The sequence below is a fragment of the Elgaria multicarinata genome, chromosome 9 (assembly GCF_023053635.1).
Source record: "Elgaria multicarinata webbii isolate HBS135686 ecotype San Diego chromosome 9, rElgMul1.1.pri, whole genome shotgun sequence".
Lineage (NCBI taxonomy): Eukaryota > Metazoa > Chordata > Lepidosauria > Squamata > Anguidae > Elgaria > Elgaria multicarinata.
The window spans coordinates 4,272,497-4,292,141 of record NC_086179.1 but is presented as its reverse complement, the minus strand read 5'-3'; positions in this window follow the sequence as shown (position 1 = coordinate 4,292,141).

The window sequence follows — 19,645 nt, the reverse complement described above, 5'->3', positions numbered from 1 at the left end:
CTGCCAGTCCATTTCTAGGCCGAATCCAAAGTGCAGGTATTAATATTCAAAGTCCTAAACAGCTTGGGGCCAGGTTACCTGAAGGTTTATCTCTTCCCATATACACCTGCCCAAACCCTAAAATCAATCTCAATGGTCCTTCTTCAGGAGCCTTTGCCAAAGGAAGTGAGACAGGTGGCTACCAAGAAGAGGGCCTTTTCTGCTGTGGCACCCCAGTTGTGGAATGAGCTCTTCAGACAGGCTCTTTTTGTGCTCTTTTTAGCACCAGGTGAAAATCTTTTTTTATTTTCCCAGGGCTTATCTATACGGGTTGTTCACCCCAACCTAAATGCGCATATTCGCATTTGCGATTTACCACGACTTTTGGATCAACGTCCGAGTTTGCACTGCGTTATAGTTATGTGTCGTTGGGGGAGTTAAATCGCATTTTGACCTGTGGGCGGAGCTTTCAGGGCAGGACAAAGTGATTGGCCGATTTCCTGTCTCCTATCACGTCCTTCTCTGGCTCCCTCGTTCCTTCCCGCAGTTTCCATTTGAAATCATACGATTCTGTGGAGCTCTGCAGATAGAGGTAATAATATTAAAACAAATAGGGGGGAACGGGCGCTCCTTGGAGAAAAACCTCCGTTTTCTTTTTGTTGCTGCTGCAGTCTGACGCCCTTTGCCTAGATTCGAATCAACGAAAATTCAGGTTTGTATTCAATGAGGTGCAATCTTGTTGTTGTATAGACGGGGCCCAGACTTCTTAATTTTCAAGTTTCTGTTTTAAATCTAATATTGTATTTTAAATCTTTGCTCTGCTGCTACTTAATCGTTGGTGATATTTTTAAATACTGTCGTTTTAAACTTTTACATGTTAATATTGTATTTTATTGTCTTGTCGTTTATGGTTTTAATTGTTGTGAACTGCCCTGAGAGAATCAGCTATTGGGCGGTATAGAAATGTAATTAATTAATTAATTAATTAAGACTGGCAGAGTTTGGAAAGAGAGGTTTATGAGGGCCCTCCTTCAGTGAGTCTACCGTCTCACCAAGGGGGTGTCTATACAAAACCCCACTGAATAGAGAGAGACATACTTCTGAGTAAACAGAGGTAAGACATCAGAAGTAAGCATAGGGCTGCAGAACACTTCTTTCCAGTTTGCTGTTTTAGACTTAAAAAAAAAGCTTCTGAGTGACCACACTATTAAAAGTCAGTTCTATATGTGTTTACTCAGAAGTAAGTCTCTCTCTGTTCAATGGGTTTACTCAAAGGTAAGCATGCATCTGATTTTAGTATGACATGGATGAAAATGCAGTTGACATCAATGGGATTTACTCTTGAGTAAAGGAATCAGCAGATCTGTAGTTTATGAACCTGGAGACGCACAGCTTCGCATGATCAAAGGAAAGAAAGATCGATCCTTCGCATTGGTGGACTACCAGGAAAATGGGTTTAAGGGAGGGAATTTAAAAATTCCTAAAAAAAAAATCAAGGGATGAACCTATCTGATTCAAACTTGGCATGCTGAAAGCTGTCCTTAAGAGCTATCACTGCGCCAGTTTTGACCTCTTTATCTTAAAAATTACGCAGATGTAAGCATTTTTAAATTTCCATTTTAAAAAAATCCTTAAAATCAAGGGATGAACCAATCTGATTCAAACTTGTGGTGGCTAAAGCCCTCCTTAAGAGCTATCACCATGCCAAGTTTGATCTCTTTATCTTTAAAACTTACACAGATGTAAGTATTTTGGTTACCTTGGAGCAAAGGAGGGGACCTGACCGCCTTTTCCAAAGAAATTTAAATGATTGTTCATCTGCCCACCCTTTGAAACCAGCAAACCAAACCTTCGCTCCTCCTCCCCTGTAAACCTTTCCCAGGGGGCAGAGCTTGAGATTTCACTGGCATAGTAGCGCTCCAGGTGAAAAGATACATGATCTGAAAGAGCGCAACAACGCACAGACGTGAAAGTGCCCCAGCATTTGACTCGCTAAGGAAACGGAGGGGGAAACCGCGGATGAAAACCGGATAAAAAAATTAGGTGTGATGGAGCCCTAAGGCAGGGCAGGCAAAGAGTGTTCAACTCTGACAGCTGAATAACTTTGTTTGAAGGCTTCAATGTATTAAATTCAGGGCTAGTCCAACCTGTGCAGAGCTGGGCCCATTTGCTAGTTCTTTACAATAAGAAGACATAGTAAATTATGGGATGTCTCTGTATGGGAAGATGAGAAGAGCATCCCTCAAAATCCTAAGAACCATTCCTCATTACAGCTTTTTGCAGGATGACCATATAACATGGTTTCTAGGGCTGTGCACCGCTTCGGATCCGAATCCCAAATCTGAAGCGAATCAGGGTGATTCGGAGGGCTTTGGTTTCTATTATTTATTTATTTTTAGCACTGCGAGCGTGCTAAAAAATTGCAATGATGGAAAAAGGCACACTCTGAGAGGGTCCCTGGTACACACAGCTTGCTGTAGGGATTTGATTTGAAAAATACTCTGGCAATCTGAGCAAAGCAACTCAAAGCATATGTGAAGTGTTCTTCTCTTGAGGGGAATGAAGGGTTGTGGGGGGTTTTAAGGAATGAATTATACACTGTGCCTCTGGGTGTATACAGAGTGATTCTCCCCTGCTAAGGAACCTAGCTTCTGTCTTCTTGTTCTTTTAAAACTGAGCCAATGAATATATACCATGTTAGTCTGCAACTGTAAAAAGAATAGAAGAAAGAAACACAGGAGTGATGCATCTTGTTTCATCTTAAGAAGAACTGATTAAATTATGATCGTGTGAGATGTAGTGCTGCAAGACATTCTGACCTAGACTTTACAAAACGTCTAATTATTGTGGGAAAGCTAACAATGAAAAATTAACCTGAGAACCACCCATAGAGCTTCAGCTGGTATAGAAATGTAATAAATAACAACAACTACAACCTTCAGAAACTGGGCCTACCGAAATACATCCGCACCAACATCTAGAAAGCAGTCATAATTAAAACATTCTCAATTGTAATTCCTGAATCTGTAAAAGACAGCATGACTTGGCAAAGCCTGTCATGTCCATCTAGAAAAACCTCCACAAGCGAGAAAGAGATCCAATAATAATAATAATAATAATAATAATAATAATAATAATAATAATAATTTCTCCCTGGCTTTCCTTTCTTCTGTGGTGGGAATGGCCCAGAAGGATAACCTGCCAACAATACCTGGCAAGAACCGGCAACAGTGAGCAGAGCCCACCCCCTCGAGCCGAATCCTGCAGGCGCGCTTCCCAAGTTATGCTTCACAATGCCAAGCCATGGTCATGGAAAGTTGGCATGTCACAGCAAAAAAAAAAGTCGTGCTTATGAACGGCACATTCTGCTTCACCGCTTTTTCTTGGTGGCCTTGGCTCATAGGCCTACAGGTGGCTGATTCATCCTGTCATACCTACCCTTCTCACTCAATCACTCCCTGGGCCTGTCTTGATGGCGCCGCAAGCCCTCAAAACCTTGCGTTTGCTCTCCTTCGTGTTGTCCCCACACAAAGGAGCGAGTGTGGGGTTTGCAGGCGAGGAGTAGCCGTCCCATGCACTGTGGCACCCGCACCTCCTTGGTCCCTCCAGTGTTTTGTATATTTTTACCCTTTTTTCCGGAGGAGGCATGGAAGCGGCACTGGGATGCTGCGCCTCCTCACATCCCAGTGGGTTCCCCCCACCTTTATTTTGGCTTCTCCCCAAGCTGGAGAAGCGTGGAGGCGGACAAGTGGCCATTCAGCTCACTGGTCCACTCCCTGCCCCCTGTCCGGTCAGTTGGCGATCAACCAGGGTTCGCCTTCTGCCCAGACACGTCTCCGAAGCAGCTCCGGAGCGAGGCGACAGATGCCGTCATTGCTTCGCTTCGGGGTAAGTCCCCGACTTTTCTAATTTGGAGCTTCAGGGGAAAGCTCTACAAGGGATGCTGTGTCATATAAATGACACAGCGCCACTGCGGATCCACCCTAGGGCTTCCCCCTTGTCAAGACACCCCCCCCCCCGGTATTTGGACATTGGGATCCCGTCGTGCAGACAACCTGTGGACTTAAATGTAGGGCGGAAGAGGGTTTGGGGTGAGGGTCTCCTGGCCCGTCCGGCGAACTCCCCTCCATCAGCCCCAACAGAGGCGGCTCCCAGGGAGCCGGGGTTTCGCCGCCGCCGCTGTGTGGTTTCAGGCGCTGCCAACCGCCGCCGCGCCGGGGGAAGTTCTCCCGGGCTGTCTGGGGCCTGGCAGATGGTGTCCCAAAGGTCGGAGAGCTTGGCGGAAGAAGCCGCCGAGCCTGGAAACTTTTCGCCCCGTCCTCGCGAGGGGCGATGCGGGGCCGCCACCGCTGCCTCCTCCTCCGTCTCTTCTGGCCAGGATAGGGCAGGATGTACACGATGAGTTTCGAGGCGCACTGCAGGCGCACGCAAGCACCTTCACGACAATGTGTAGATCCTCCCCTAGTCAAATGCGCGGCTCCCATCACTTCTTCGGTCGCCGCTCCCATGTCGCTTCCTGAAAACAGGAAGTAATTAGCCCCATTCAGTCCGGTAGGAGAGAGCCACAATCGGACTTAGTGAGGTTTTTTTTGCAGCGCAATAATGGCTAGAAGGGGCGGAAGACGTCATGTGAATAATTCGCGAGTGCACAGTAATGAGCGTGAAGTAAAATGCTCGTGGGATGGAGCGCTTAGCAGTGAAGGAAGGCTGTCCTCTTACCGCTGAAAGGGTTACAAGAAGGGGAAATTGGCACACACTTTTAGTGTTACAACTTCATTGGCTGCCAGTCCAGGTCCAGGCCCGATTCAAAGCACTGGTATTGACATTTAAAGCCCTAAACGGTTTGGGGCCAGGTTATTTGAAGGAATGCCTCCTCCCATATGTACCTGCCCGGACCTTAAGATAGGGTGACCATATGAAAAGGAGGACAGGGCTCCTGTATCTTTAACAGTTGCATAGAAAAGGGAATTTCAGCAGGTGTCATTTGAATATATGGAGAACCTGGTGAAATTCCCTCTTCATCACACCAGTTAAAGCTGCAGGAGCTATACTAGAGTGACCAGATTTAAAAGAGGGCAGGGCACCTGCAGCTTTAACTGCTGTGATAAAGAGGAAATTTCACCAGGTTCTCCATATATACAAATGACACCTGCTGAACTTCCCTTTTCAATACCACTGTTAAAGATACAGGAGCCCTGTCCTCCTTTTCATATGGTCACCCTACCTTAAGATCATCTACAGGGGTCCTTCTCCGTGAGCCCCTGCCAACGGAAGTGAGGCAGGTGGCTACTAGAAGGAGGGCCTTCTCCGCTGTGGCACCCCGGTTGTGGAATGAGCTCCCCAGAGAGGTCCACCTGGCGCCTACACTGTACTCCTTTTGTCGCCAGCTGAAGGCCTTTTTATTTTCTCAGTATTTTAACACTTAATTTTAACTTAAATTTAAATTTTACTGTCTTAACTCTGTATTTTAATTTTATATCAATTTTGCTGCATGGTTTTTATCCTGGTTGTGCTTTTTATACCGTGTTTTGTATTTGTGCTTTTAACCTGTTGGTTGTTTTATTATGGTTTTAATTTTTGTGAACCGTCCAGAGAGCTTCGGCTATTGGGCGGTATAAAAATGTAATAAATAAAAAAATCACAACGCCCTTGGAGCATGGGTTGTGAGGCAAAACGTTCTCCAAATCAAAAACTCTCCAAGTAGCCTTAGGTAACCAACTGGGCCTGTTCAGACGACACTTCAGGATCTATGGTTAGCAAAACTGTGGTTCTCTAGGTTTAGCACTAACCAGGGACGTACTAACCCGAAGGACACCGAATGGCCATTGAAGTGGGATCATCTACAAATTAAAATATCTAAAGGAGTTAAACATTTAGTTTTCATAGAAAACCACACAGAATCAAAATACAAACCAACAAAGTGGTTTTGGGGAACAATTCCTATGACCCCCAACACAGTGGTTTCTAGGGATCATCTCCAAACGTAAAAAGAAAACAGAATACAATAAAGAGACGGTGACTGCCTTTTCATACAATGCTTCATAGGCACCAGTTTTAAAATACCAAAATAAGTGGAGGGGGGTTGCCAAAAACTGTCACAGATTATTTCCATGTTTACAAATGCCCCCCCCCCCCCCGTCACCCTCTCCTCACAATTGGCTTACATTTCAAAGTGGTCATAGGAATACATGGGAATGATACCACAAGCCCCTAACCCTAAGAGTTTTTAATGCAGGCGTGCTCCATTGCAATGGCCCCTAAGCTGCGCACTGGCACATGAGGTTTCCTGAGAATGGCCATAGGAAAGCATGGTGCTATCTGGAAGCCCCCAAAAAACAGGGGGAGCCCCAAAATTCACACAGACATTTCTAATGAGACCCTAATTATCCTAAGAGTTTTTGCTGCAGACGTGCTCCATTGGAATGGCCCCTAAGCTGCACACGGCCACGTGAGGTTTCTTAAGAATGGCCATAGGAAAGCATGATGCTTTCTGGCAGCCCCAGAAACTCAGGGGGAGCCCTGAAATTCTCATAGATATTTCTAATGAGACCCTAAGCATCCTAAGAGTTTTTGCTGCAGACGTGCTCCATTGGAATGGCCCCTAAGCTGCGCACGGCCACATGAGGTTTCTTCAGAATGGCCATAGGAAAACAATGGGCCTACCTGGAAGCCCCCCAAAAACAGGGGGAGCCCCAAAATTCACACAAACATTTCTAATGAGACCCTAATTATCCTAAGAGTTTTTGCTGCAGACGTGCTCCATTGGAATGGCCCCTAAGCTGCGCACGGCCACATGAGGTTTCCTCAGAATGGTCATAAGAAAAAAATGGGCTTCTCTGGCAGCCCTCCCAAATCAGGGGGAGCCCCAAAATTCTCTTAGAGGCTTGTAATAACACAATAAGCCTGCTAAGAGTTTTTGTTGCAGGTGTGCTCCATTGCAATGGCCCCTAAGCTGCACACGGTGTGCTCCATTGCAATGGCACCTACACTGCGCACGGGCACATGAGGTTACTTCAGAATGGCCATGGGCTTGTAATAACACACTAAGCCCATTCTTTTCCTATGGCCATTCTGAAGAAACCTCATGTGGCCGTGCGCAGCTTAGGGGCCATTCCAATGGAGCACGTTTGCAGCAAAAACTCTTAGGATGCTTAGTGTATTATTACAAGCCTCTACGTGAATTTTGGGGCTCTCCCTGATTTTCTGGGGCTGCCAGAGAAGCCCATTGTTTTCTTATGGCCATTCTGAGGAAACCACATATGCCCGTGCACAGCTTAGGGGCCATTCCAATGGAGCACGTCTGCAGCAAAAACTCTTAGGATGCTTAGGGTCTCATTAGAAATATCTATGAGAATTTCTGGGCTCCCCCCTGATTTTCCGGGGCTTCCAGATAGCACCATGCTTTCCTATGGCCATTCTGAGGAAACCTCATGTGCCCGTGCGCAGCTTAGGGGCCATTCCAATGGAGCACGTCTGCAGCAAAAACTCTTAGGATGCTTAGGGTCTCATTAGAAATATCTATGAGAATTTCAGGGCTCCCCCCTGATTTTCTGGGGCGTCCAGATAGCACCATGCTTTCCTATGGCCATTCTGAGGAAACCTCATGTGGCCGTGCGCAGGTTAGGGGCCATTCCAATGAAGCACGCCTGCAGCAAAAACTCATAGCATGCTTAGTGTGTTATTACAAGCCTCTACGTGAATTTTGGGGCTCACCCTGAGTTTCTGGGGCTGCCAGAGAAGCCCATTGTTTTCTTATGGCCATTCTGAGGAAACCTCATGTGGCCGTGCGCAGCTTAGGGGCCATTCCAATGGAGCGTGACTGCAGCAAAAACTCTTAGCATGCTTAGTGTATTATTACAAGCCTCTACGTGAATTTTGGGGCTCTCCCTGATTTTCTGGGGCTGCCAGATAGCGCCATGCTTTCCTATGGCCATTCTGAGGAAACCTCATGTGCCCGTGCGCAGCTTAGGGGCCATTCCAATGGAGCACGCCTGCATTAAAAACTCTTAGGATGCTCAGGGTCTCATTACTAACATCTATGAGAATTTCGGGGCTCCCCCTGATTTTCTGGGGCTGCCAGAAAGTGCAAGGCTTTCCTATGGCCATTCCGAAGAAACCTCATGTGCCCGTGCGCAGCTTAGGGGCCATTCCAATGGAGCACGCCTGCATTAAAAACTCTTAGGATGCTCAGGGTCTCATTACTAACATCTATGAGAATTTTGGGGCTCCCCCTGATTTTCTGGGGCTTCCAGATAGGCCCATTGTTTTCCTATGGCCATTCTGAAGTAACCTCATGTGCCCGTGCGCAGCGTAGGTGCCATTGCAATGGATCACACCTGCAGCAAAAACTCTTAGCAGGCTTAGTGTGTTATTACAAGCCTCTACGAGAATTTTGGGGCTCCCCCTGATTTTCTGGGGTTGCCAGAGAAGCCCATTGTTTTCCTATGGCCATTCTGAAGAAACATCATGCAACCGTGCGCAGCTTAGGGGCCATTCCAATGGAGCGCGATTGCAGCAAAAACTCTTAGCAGGCTTAGTGTGTCATTACAAGCCTCTACGAGAATTTTGGGGCTCCCCCTGATTTGGGAGGGTTGCCAGAGAAGCCCATTGTTTTCTTATGGCCATTCTGAGGAAACATCATGTGCCCGTGCGCAGCTTAGGGGCCATTCCAATGGAGCACGTTTGCAGCAAAAACTCTTAGGATGCTTAGGGTCTCATTACAAACATCTATGAGAATTTCGGGGCTCCCCCTGATTTTCTGGGGCTTCCAGATAGCACCATGCTTTCCCATGGCCAATCTGAAGAAACCTCATGTGCCCGTGCGCAGCTTAGGGGCCATTCCAATGAAGCACGTCTGTAGCAAAAACTCTTAGGATGCTTAGGGTCTCATTACAAACGTCTATGAGAATTTCGGGGATCCCCCTGAATTTCTGGAGCTTCCAGATAGGCCCATTGTTTTCCTATGGCCATTCTGAAGAAACCTCATGTGCCCGTGCGCAGTGTAGGGGCCATTGCAATGGAGAGCACCTGCATCAAAAACTCTTAGCAGGCTTAGTGTGTTATTACAAGCCTCTATGAGAATTTTGGGGCTCCCCCTGATTTGGGAGGGCTGCCAGAGAAGCCCATTGTTTTCCTATGGCCATTCTGAAGTAACCTCATGTGGCCATGCGCAGCTTAGGGGCCATTCCAATGGAGCACGCCTGCAGCAAAAACTCTTAGGATGTTTAGGGTCTCATTAGAAATGTCTGTGTGAATTTTGGGGCTCCCCCTGGTTTTGGGGGGCTGCCAGATAGCGCCATGCTTTCCTATGGCCATTCTGAGGAAACTTCATGTGGCCGTGCGCAGCTTAGGGGCCGTTCCAATGGAGCGCGTCTGCAGCAAAAACTCTTAGGATGCTCAGGGTCTCATTAGAAATATCTATGAGAATTTTGGGGCTCCCCCTGATTTTCTGGGGCTTCTAGATAGGCCCATTGTTTTCCTAGGGCCATTCTGAAGAAACCTCATGTGCCAGTGCGCAGCTTAGGGGCCATTCCAATGGAGCACACCTGCAGCAAAAACTCTTAGGATGCTTAGGGACTCATTACAAACATCTATGAGAATTTCGGGGCTCCCCCTGATTTTCTGGGGCTGCCAGAAAGTGCAAGGCTTTCCTATGGCCATTCTGAAGAGACTTCATGTGCCCGTGTGCAGTGTAGGGGCCATTTTAATGGAGCACACCTGCAACAAAAACTCTTTGCATTCTCAGGGTCTCATTACAAGCCTCTATGAGAATTTTGGGGCTCCCCCTGATTTTCTGGGGTTGCCAGATAGCGCCATGCTTTCCTATAGCCATTCTGAAGAAACCTCATGTGGCCGTGCGCAGCTTAGGGGCCATTTCAATGGAGCACACCTGCAGCAAAAACTCTTAGGATGCTTAGGGTCTCATTACAAGCCTCTACGAGAATTTTGGGGCTCCCCCTGATTTGGGAGGGCTGCCAGAGAAGCCCATTGTTTTCCTATGGCCATTCTGAAGAAACCTCATGTGGCCTTTTCGCAGCTTAGGGGCCATTCCAATGGAGCACGTCTGCAGCAAAAACTCTTAGGATGCTTAGGGTCTCATTAGAAATATCTATGAGAATTTCAGGGCTCCCCCTGAGTTTCTGGGGCTGCCAGAAAGCGCCATGCTTTCCTATGGCCATTCTGAAGAAACCTCACGTGGCCGTGTGCAGCTTAGGGGCCATTCTAATGGAGCACGTCTGCAGCAAAAACTCTTAGGATGCTTAGGGTCTCATTACAAATGTCTATGAGAATTTTGGGGCTCCCCTTGATTTCTGGGGCTGCGTGACTGTCCAATGCTTTCCTATGGTCATTCTGATGGAACCTTATGGGCCCATGTGCAATGTGGGGGTCTTTCCGGTGGAGCATGTCTCCAGTAGAAACTCTTAGGTTTTTTGGGGGGGGGGGTTAGTTCAAATCTCCATGAGCGTTTTGGGGCTCCCCCTCTTTTCTGCGTGCCTGCTTGTGACAGCCTAATGCTTTCCTATGGCCATTCTGAATGACACCCCGTATTATGGCTATGCGCAAGTTGGGGGCAAGTCCAATGCAACATGTATCAAGCACAGAGTCTTAGGATGCTTGGGTTTCTAATTTCAACCTCCGTAAGCATTTTCAGCTTCATCTGATTCTTAAGGGGCTTGTGGTATCATTCCCATGTATTCCTATGACCACTTTGAAATGTAAGCCAATTGTGAGGAGAGGGTGCGGGGGGGGGGGATTTGTAAACATGGAAATAATCTGTGACAGTTTTTGGCAACCCCCCTCCACTTATTTTGGTATTTTAAAACTGGTGCCTATGAAGCATTGTATGAAACGGCAGTCACCTTCTCTTTATTGCATTCTGTTTTCTTTTTACGTTTGGAGATGATCCCTAGAAACCACTGTGTTGGGGGTCATAGGAATTGTTCCCCAAAACCACTTTGTTGGTTTGTATTTTGATTCTGTGTGGTTTTCTATGAAAACTAAATGTTTAACTCCTTTAGGTATTTTAATTTGTAGATGATCCCTAAACTCCTTCAATGATTTCCTATGGCCATTCGGAATGACACAATGCATTTCAATGGCCATTCGGTGTCCTTCGGTTTAGTACGTCCCGTACATAAGGTTTCTTCAGAATGGCCATAGGAAAGCACTGGGCAGTCAGGCAGACCCAGAAAAAAAGGGGGACCCCCAAAATTCTAATGGAGGTTGGTAATAAGACTGTAAGCATCCTAAGAGTTTTTGCTGGAGGCGTTCTCCATTGGAATTGTCCCCACTTTGTGCATGGCCACATTAGGTTCCACAGCCCAGTGCTTCCTGTGGTCATTCTGAAGGAACCTAATGGGCCATGCGCAAAGTGCGGACCATTCCAATGGTGCACGCCTCCAGCAAAAACTCTTAGGATGCTTAGGGCCTTATTACAAACCTCCACGAGAATTTTGGGGCTCCCCTTTTTTCTGGGGCTGCCTGACAGCCCAATGTTTTCCTATGGCCATTTTGAAACCAGCCTGTTGTAAGGTGTGGGCGCTGTGGCGGGGCATATAGAAACATTTAAATAATGTTTGGCATGTTGCGACAAAATTCCTTTCTCATATTTGGGTGTTTTAGAACTGGTGCTTATAAAGCAGTGTATAAAACTATTACCCTCTTTTTATTGCATTTTGATTTCTTCTTGAATTTGGGGGTGATCCCTAGAATCACAGTGTTGGGGGTCATAGTAGTTGTTCCGTAAAACCACTGTTAGTTTGCATTTTGATTCTGCGTGGTTTTCTATGAGAACGAAATGTTTAACTCCTTTAGGGATTTTGATTTGTAGATGATCCCTAAACACCTCCAATAATTTCCTATGGCCATTCGGAATAAACCAATGCATTTCAACGGCCATTCAGTGTCCTTTGGTTTAGTATGTCCCTCTTTCTAGTTCACACTTGTTACCAGCTTCACAATAATACATATTGTTGTGGCTTTCCAAGAAAATGACAAAGAGACCAGTGAGACACTAGCAACAGCTTTATTTTCGGCAGCAAAACAGAGCACCTATGCGGGCTGAACCCCGAGAGGAAAGGCCCAGAGAATAGCTATGGCAGGCGTTTTGTATTGCTGAGTAAACAACCTCAGTGTGTGTGTCTTTTTTCCATGGGAACTAGCTAAAATGCATTATCTAATCAATTACTATTCCATAGTTCTGGCTTATGTATGTGCAGCAAGAAGTGTTAATCACAGCACAGACTCTTCTTCGTGCTGCAAGTAAGACATCAAGGGTCATGCAGTTTTGTAGTGTGACTTGTGAAATCTCTTGTTTCAGCTTAAAGGGCAGAATTGGCATCAATTGTGGCAGTTTCAATTGGCCTCTGCTGTGTCAGAGGTTTACTGGAAGCAAGATCTTCATGAATTCATGGGATCTAGTGTATCCTGTTTCCAAAGGATTATTAATAGCCCTTTTGACCTTATGGTTGTAAATAATGTCTGCTGTTAAACTGGTGTGTGAACTGAGACCAGGCAATAGTTCTATGGCAGGATCTTATATGCCCATGGTCCACATAGCCAATAGAGTCTGTGGACATTTAACGCTGGATAGTTTAACCATTTCTCACCTTTGGAAAAACATACTGGTAGAGGAATATGCTCTGCACCTTCTGGAATACCATATAACAGAAGAGGGAGATCTCTCTATTATTTGGTTGTAATCCTTACGGCATTTTGCTACATTGGGTTTACTGATTTTACCATTATCTGTCAGTGTGTAACTGCTTTTGAAACACGACAGTAAAGGAGGAAGAACAGTGCTACTAATAAAGAGGTCTTTGTATTTGCTAACCATCTCTAGCTTGAAGCCTCCAATTGCAGGAAGTGTCTACCTGAAACTTGAATGAAGTCTAAAAAATTAACATTGTTTTATCTTTAAACCAGCAAGTGCAATCACATTATGGTCAAAGGAGAGTAGACAAAGAACTCAGAAACCCAAAATCTTGTGCAGCATTCTATCTCTTAAAGCTTTCCCATAATTAGTGCCAATCAAGGCCAAATCTACACATCGTACTGAAGGCGCTTGTGTGCGCCGTGAAAACGATGGTGTAGATGGCGAAAGAAGAGATGGAGGAAGAGGCGGCTGGGGAACCGGCTGCGTCCTTGCCGCTGCCGCCTCCTGCTGCCGGGGTAAGTGCCACCCAGGTCGGAGAGCTCGGCTTCCGGCGGCGGCAGCGGCAAGGATGCAGCCGGTTCCCCAGCCTCCTCCTCCTCCACCTCTTCCTCCGTCTCTTCTTTTGCCGTCTACACCATCGTTTTGACAGCGCACTGGAGGCGCACGCGAGCGCCTTCAGTACTACGTGTAGATTCCCTCCAAGTAATCCACAATAACTTTTGCTGTTTGCCTAATCTCCTACGGGTTGTCACTGAGTATGTGTGGCATTCTGATATGGGCCATTGAACTGGCAGCGTAGAGGGGTTTCAGACTGGGATGGATTATATTCCATCCTTTATTTCCTTATTTATTTATTAAGCACTTTTATCCTGCCCTTTAGCCAAAAAGGCTCTCAAGGCAGCTTACAAAAATGTTTCTTAAGACAGTCCCTGCCCACAGGCTTACAATCTAAAAAACATCCCTGCCCACAGGCTTACAATCTAAAAAAACATGACACAAAAGGAAAGGGGGTGGGGAGGGAGGAGGAGAAAAGGGGATGGAAGCAAATTCAGTCACTAGATTCTCAGCTGCAAAGTCTATATATCTCTGTACCAAAGTTTGTTCATTTTCTTTGGTGATGTTTTGTTCAAACTGGTATGCCTTCTACCCTTCTTTTGCCCGAGATAGGCAGGCACACCAATTACAGGTATGCCTTGTTCATGATGGGCTGGCATTTTTAATTATTATTATTATTATTATTTATCACATTTATATACCGCCCCATAGCCAAAGCTCTCTGGGCAGTTTACAAAGATTAAAAAGATTAGATTAAAAAGACTGAACATTAAGAATCGATATACAAATTTTAAAAACAAAAGCATAGGAACAGCTAAAGTTTAAAACAATAAAAGCACATATCCAACAGTTTAATAAGGTTAACTATTTCTGCTACTGCTATACTTAGTTGTACTATTCCCTTCTTTATTTCCCGTAAAGCATAGTTCAAAGAGAACAAGACCGCCGTACTGGAACAGAGCGGCCATCTCAGTCATCGTTGGCTGACTGGCGAAGTCTGTCTTCGTGCAGCTGGCTGGACTTTTGCCAACTCTACCAGTAGGATGAAACCTTTTTGGTTTCTGGAGAGTGGCTGGGCATTATTATGGCCCTTAAATATTTGTAGAGTAAAGTTAGGTGGTCTCCGGGCATGATCCGCTGGGTCTTGGGAGAAGCAGTAGACACCTGCTGTTGGCCGCGTCGAGTAGAAATCGCCTGCGTTGTCCTTGAGAGCGCCGCCTCGGTTGCTGTCTACACTTGACTGGCGAAATCTGGGTCAACGGCCCTCTTGCAGGGTGATGTGTGGATCCGGCAAGATCTGGTAGGGACCTTTCCACCTGGGCGCCAGGGCACTCTTGTCCACTGAAGAACCGTGATGCCGGTGGTCGTGGCAGGGCTCGTCTGGGTGTCTTTAATCTGTGAATGACAACCTAAAACTACCTCATTAATGCACGGCCATAGTCTTAATACTTGATCATCTGTTAGCTAGAGTTTGGTGGCCTGAATTTTAGTAGGGGCGGGGGAGTCATTGGTTTACCCATGAGGGTTCCCATAAGGACTAATCTCTTGTTCATAAGTGCCAGAGGCCGGCCACACCCCCAACTGCTCTGCCCAACTAGAGTAATTACGCTGTTAATCATGGCGTTATCAACTGCATATAGCTCAGACTACACAGAAGGTATGAGCTTGCCCTTTCCTGGAAACATGGTGTGCCCTGATATCCTTGATAATCCCTTTTCTTAATTGCAAAAAAAGGATTTCATCAAATTCCAAGACCCCCAGGTGATCAGGCTGGAAGTTTGGATTTCATGAAGAGGAATCAGGAGAACACACACACCATGCTTTGCAGCAAGGTCACAACATATTTAGGGCATCAAGAAATGCTTCATGTGGTGAGTAAACCTTTATTTACAGAATAGCTTTCTGCTTAAAGAGGAAGCTTGTTGGTCTGGATAGTGAGGCGGTTAGTTAAGAAACAGGCCTACAACAGTTATAGTTTTTTTAGCAGACATTGTAGCTGTAAGGAAATCTTGAAACGTTAGTGTAGATCAGCTAGCTTTATGAGGTGTCTGCATAAGCTGGCCAGGCTTATTAGGACACTCATTTTCTAGCGACCAATTTCACCACAATAGTGGCAATATTCTAGGGTGATTTTGCTTTTTGCTCACACCATGTTCTCATCCATCGCCTCTGCCCTTGAATCTACCATGGATTCTGCATTGTTCTTGTTTTGTGGGCTTCCTAAAAAATGAGATTCTTAATTGCTTGAACTCTAAATGCAATTTAACTCTTCAGAGTCTGAAATTTCTACTCCTACAATTCAATACTAGTGATACATTTTTAAAAAATGCAGGTAGCTTAAATATACAACAGCCTAAAAATTCTTTCTTTCTTTGCCAGGAGAAATCTCCCTCCCCTTTCTTTCTCGGTTCTTGTCTCTAGGCTCCACAACACTTTTTGCTAGGTGCCAGATTTAAACTCTTCTTCTTCTTCCTGTCTCTTTGCAAACTAAGCCACAAACCATTCAACTTCTTCCTAGCTATCTTAAAGAGAATCTGAACAATTTAAGTGTTTTCGAATTTGCAGGTTCTGGCCCATAACTTTTGTACATATACACCGTGGGTGTCAACGACAGCTCTGTTCACTTGCTTCCTCAGGTACCTGTTTTACTGACCTGTCTTTTGCACTGGGCCCAGCCATGTTAAACCTCATCTGCCCCTCCAATGGACCAGGCCCACTTTTCTAAGTCTGTTTTGCTGCGTCTCACAGAAGTCTTGGGTTGGGAGTCCAGTGTGAACCAGACCCACGGTGTCACCTGAAACAGAAGGCTAAGCCAATAGGGATTTCAAAAGGTCTCTTACCTTGGGTACGTGCTGGAATGGCAGTCCCCAGAGAGCTTCTGCCTGTGTGCTTCTGACGAGTGCTGTCAAATCCCAGACGAGGCTCCCCAGGTATTGTCGTGGATCTCCAACGCACAGACAAAGAGACCAGTGAGACACTAGCAATAGAATTATTTCCCACAGCAAAAGAGAGTTTGCACAGCGGTGGGCTGAACCCCAATAGGAGAGGGAAGGCCCAGAGTACAGTTACAGCAGCATTTTTATACTGTGAAGTAAACAATCTCAGTGCAAATGTCTCTTTTCTGTGAGAACTATTTAAATACATTCTGAACTCAGCCTTCAATATTAGAAGCCTGTGTTCTGTTAACTCCAAATTACAAGTTTGTGATCATGCCTGTCAGTTCTGAAATCAGCCATCCCCATGAAGAGGCAGGCCAGGCTGCTAAGTCCCTGAACTTCAAGCATGGCCTTCTCCATGAAGGAAGAGCTGGCTCTGCTTCCTAGGGCACCTTCACTGGCCTGAGACATCCCATGAAGGGAACCCTGGCTGTGTGTAACACAGTTCTAAGTCCAGGTCTGGCCCAAGGTATTTTGCTGCCCGAAGCAATCCCCAAATTACTTTAGCAATCCCCAATAAAACATGATTAGGTCATGAAACAATTAGGTCGACCTGAGCCAGGTGAGGGACGTGCAAGCCTGCTTGTGTCCTTTGCCGGGAGAAGGACCTGCAACCCTGTGGACTCCCTTGGACCTCTTATGCTATCCTTCTGGGAAGGCTGTCTTGGGTTGGGATGTGAAGTCGTGTATTGCAACAGTTCCGCTCCTGCCTAGAATGCCCCTTAGAGAAGGTGGTGGCAGGGGATAATGGGTCTGTCCTATGGTGGTCTTGCTACAGGGTGCCTCAGGGCTGTAGTTGACCCCCATGCTTTCCAACATCTATATGAAACTGCCGGGACACGTTAACCAGGGGTGCGGGCTGAGGCATCACCAATGACACGTAGCTCCACCTCTCCTTCTCAGCTAAACAGAGGTGAGGCAGTTGAAGCTCTGAACCAGCGTATGGGCAGAGGAGTGGGCTGGATGAGGGCCCAATAAACTGAGATTCAATCGAGACAAGACAGAAACACTGTTTGTGGGTGGCTCATCTATCCGGTTAAGTGTCAGTCACCCTGTTCTGGAAGGGGGTTTCAGACTTCCTAAAGGGCGAGGTCTGCAAGTTGGGGATGATGATGGATCCGTCATCATCCGCAGAGGCGCAGGCTCCCTCAGTGGTTCAGAGCACCACCTTTTAAAGGGATGTTTTTACTTCTTCTTAGTTATTTTAAATATTATTAGACACTCAGCGATTTTAGTGATTTTCTCTCCTGCTGGTTTTAGTTTAGTATATTTATTTCTGTTGTTTGAATCTTGGCTAGTTTTATTCTGTTTTAATTTCTTATTATTTTAAATGCTTGAAGAACTTTGGGATTGGGTCCAGTAAATAAAAAGAAAAAAATGAACTAAAGTAAAATAAAACACAACTAAAATACAAATGGAAATTAAAAAAATGGTGACCTCAGTTGTTTTGGACTACAATCCCCATCAGCTCCAGCCAGCATCGCCGATGTAAGGGGATCATGGGAGTTTTAGGCCAAAACAACTGCAGCTGTTCCTCCCTGGCCTAAGCTAGTGAGAAGCTACTCTGAGCCACGAAGGGAGCCTGTGCCTCTACGGGCAACGATGGATCCATGACCATCCCCAAACTACAGACGTCACTGATTGGGAAGTCTGAAACTCCCCGCCAGAACAGGGTCAATGTCACTAAGCCGGAATGATGAACCACCTGCAAACAGTATTTCTGTGTTGGCTGGATTGAATCTCAGTTTATTGGCCCTCATCCAGTCCATTCTCCTGCCCATACGCTGGTTCAGGGCTCCAACTGCCCCACCTCTGTTAGCTGAGAAGGAGAGGCGAAGCTAGGTGCCATTCGTGACGCCTCAGCCCGCACCCCTGGTAAACATCTCCTGGCGGTTTCATGTAGATGCTGAAAAGCTTGAGGGTCAAATAAAGCCCTGAGACACTCCGTAGTAAGACTGCCATAGGACAGATCCATCATCCCCTACCAGCACCTTCAAAATTCTTGGCAGGAGCAGGACCATCACAATAATGACTTCACATCCCAACTCAAGGCAGCCTTCCCAGAAGGATGGCATGAGAGGTCCAAGGGAGTCCACAGGGTTGCAGGTCCTCTGTCCTTCTCCTGGCATAGGTCGACCCAAGAGTGACCCGCCCTTCTCTCAAACAGGAATTTCTGAACACCTGGACCCAGCCGTACATCCTCTCTTAGATGAACGCTTCTTGGCTAGGGATGTGCGTTATCAGGAAATCCAGTCCTTTAAGGGCTCGTGGGATTTCCAATAGGAATCCTGGACATATGCTAAGAATTTAGGAATTTAGGCACATCCTCAGTAGAGGAATCAAGCGTGATCAAGATCACAAGTGTGCTCACATGTAATTTCACACAAGAATACCACTCTTAGTACTCCCCACAGTCAGCCATGAAATAAAATGTAGTACACAACAACTAAAACCCTCAAAACGCATGAAAGAGGGGCTGGCTCTGCTTCCTAGGGCACCTTCACTGACCTGGGATATCCCCATAAAGGGGACGCGTACCTGTGTGCAACACAGTCCTAAGTCCAGGTCTGGCCCAAGGTATTTTGCTGCGTGAAGCAATCCCCAAAACTGTGCCACCCCACACAACCCCCCCCCCAAAGTGACTAGGTAATGCAACAATTACCAGTAATGCAGCAGGAAAACCAACAATGTCTTACCTTCCAAGATGTGATGGGAGCAGGCCTGGTCCTCAAAATCTGCAAGCATGGAAGCTAGGAAGGAATCTTGGTAAGGGGTGTTTAACCCTATCACTGCCAACCGTTCTTCCTCTAAATCACCCTTCCCCAACCTGGTGCCCTCCCATTTCACAGTTAAACACATCGGGATTTGCTTCTAATTAAACACACATAGGATTGTGTGATAAACCCTAAAAAAGGGCACAAACCAACTCTTTGCAGTGAAGCACTTTGGGCAATTCACAACAATTAAAACCACAAAATGCATGAATGCTGGCCATGCCTGCTAGGGCATCTTCACTAACCTGAGACTTCCCCATGAAAGGGACGCTGCCTGTGTGTAACACAGTCCCAATCAGTGGTCCTCGTGAAGAGGAGGCAAAGAAGTCCGCTAAGTTCCAGCACTTAGACCATAATGTTCTCCATGAAGGAGGGTCCTTGGAAGGGCACCATGGCTAACCTGAGACATCCCATAAATGGGTTGCAAGCTGTGTGTAACACAGTTCTAAGTCCAGGTCTGGCCCAAGGTGTTTTGCTGCCTGAACCAATACAAAAAATTGCACCACCCCGCACAACCCAATAAAACGTGACTAGGCAATATAACTATTACGAGTAAAGAAGCAACAGAACAATGTCTCTGATAAGTTGAGTTTTTATGATTCTGCTTTCACACATGTAGAAATTATACACTTACCTTGTCAGAAGAGATGGGAGCGGGCCTGGTCCTCAAAGTCTTCAACTGATGGTAATGATCCTGTTTGGACGCATCATTCCTATGCACAATTACCTTGCAGAAAGCCTGATTG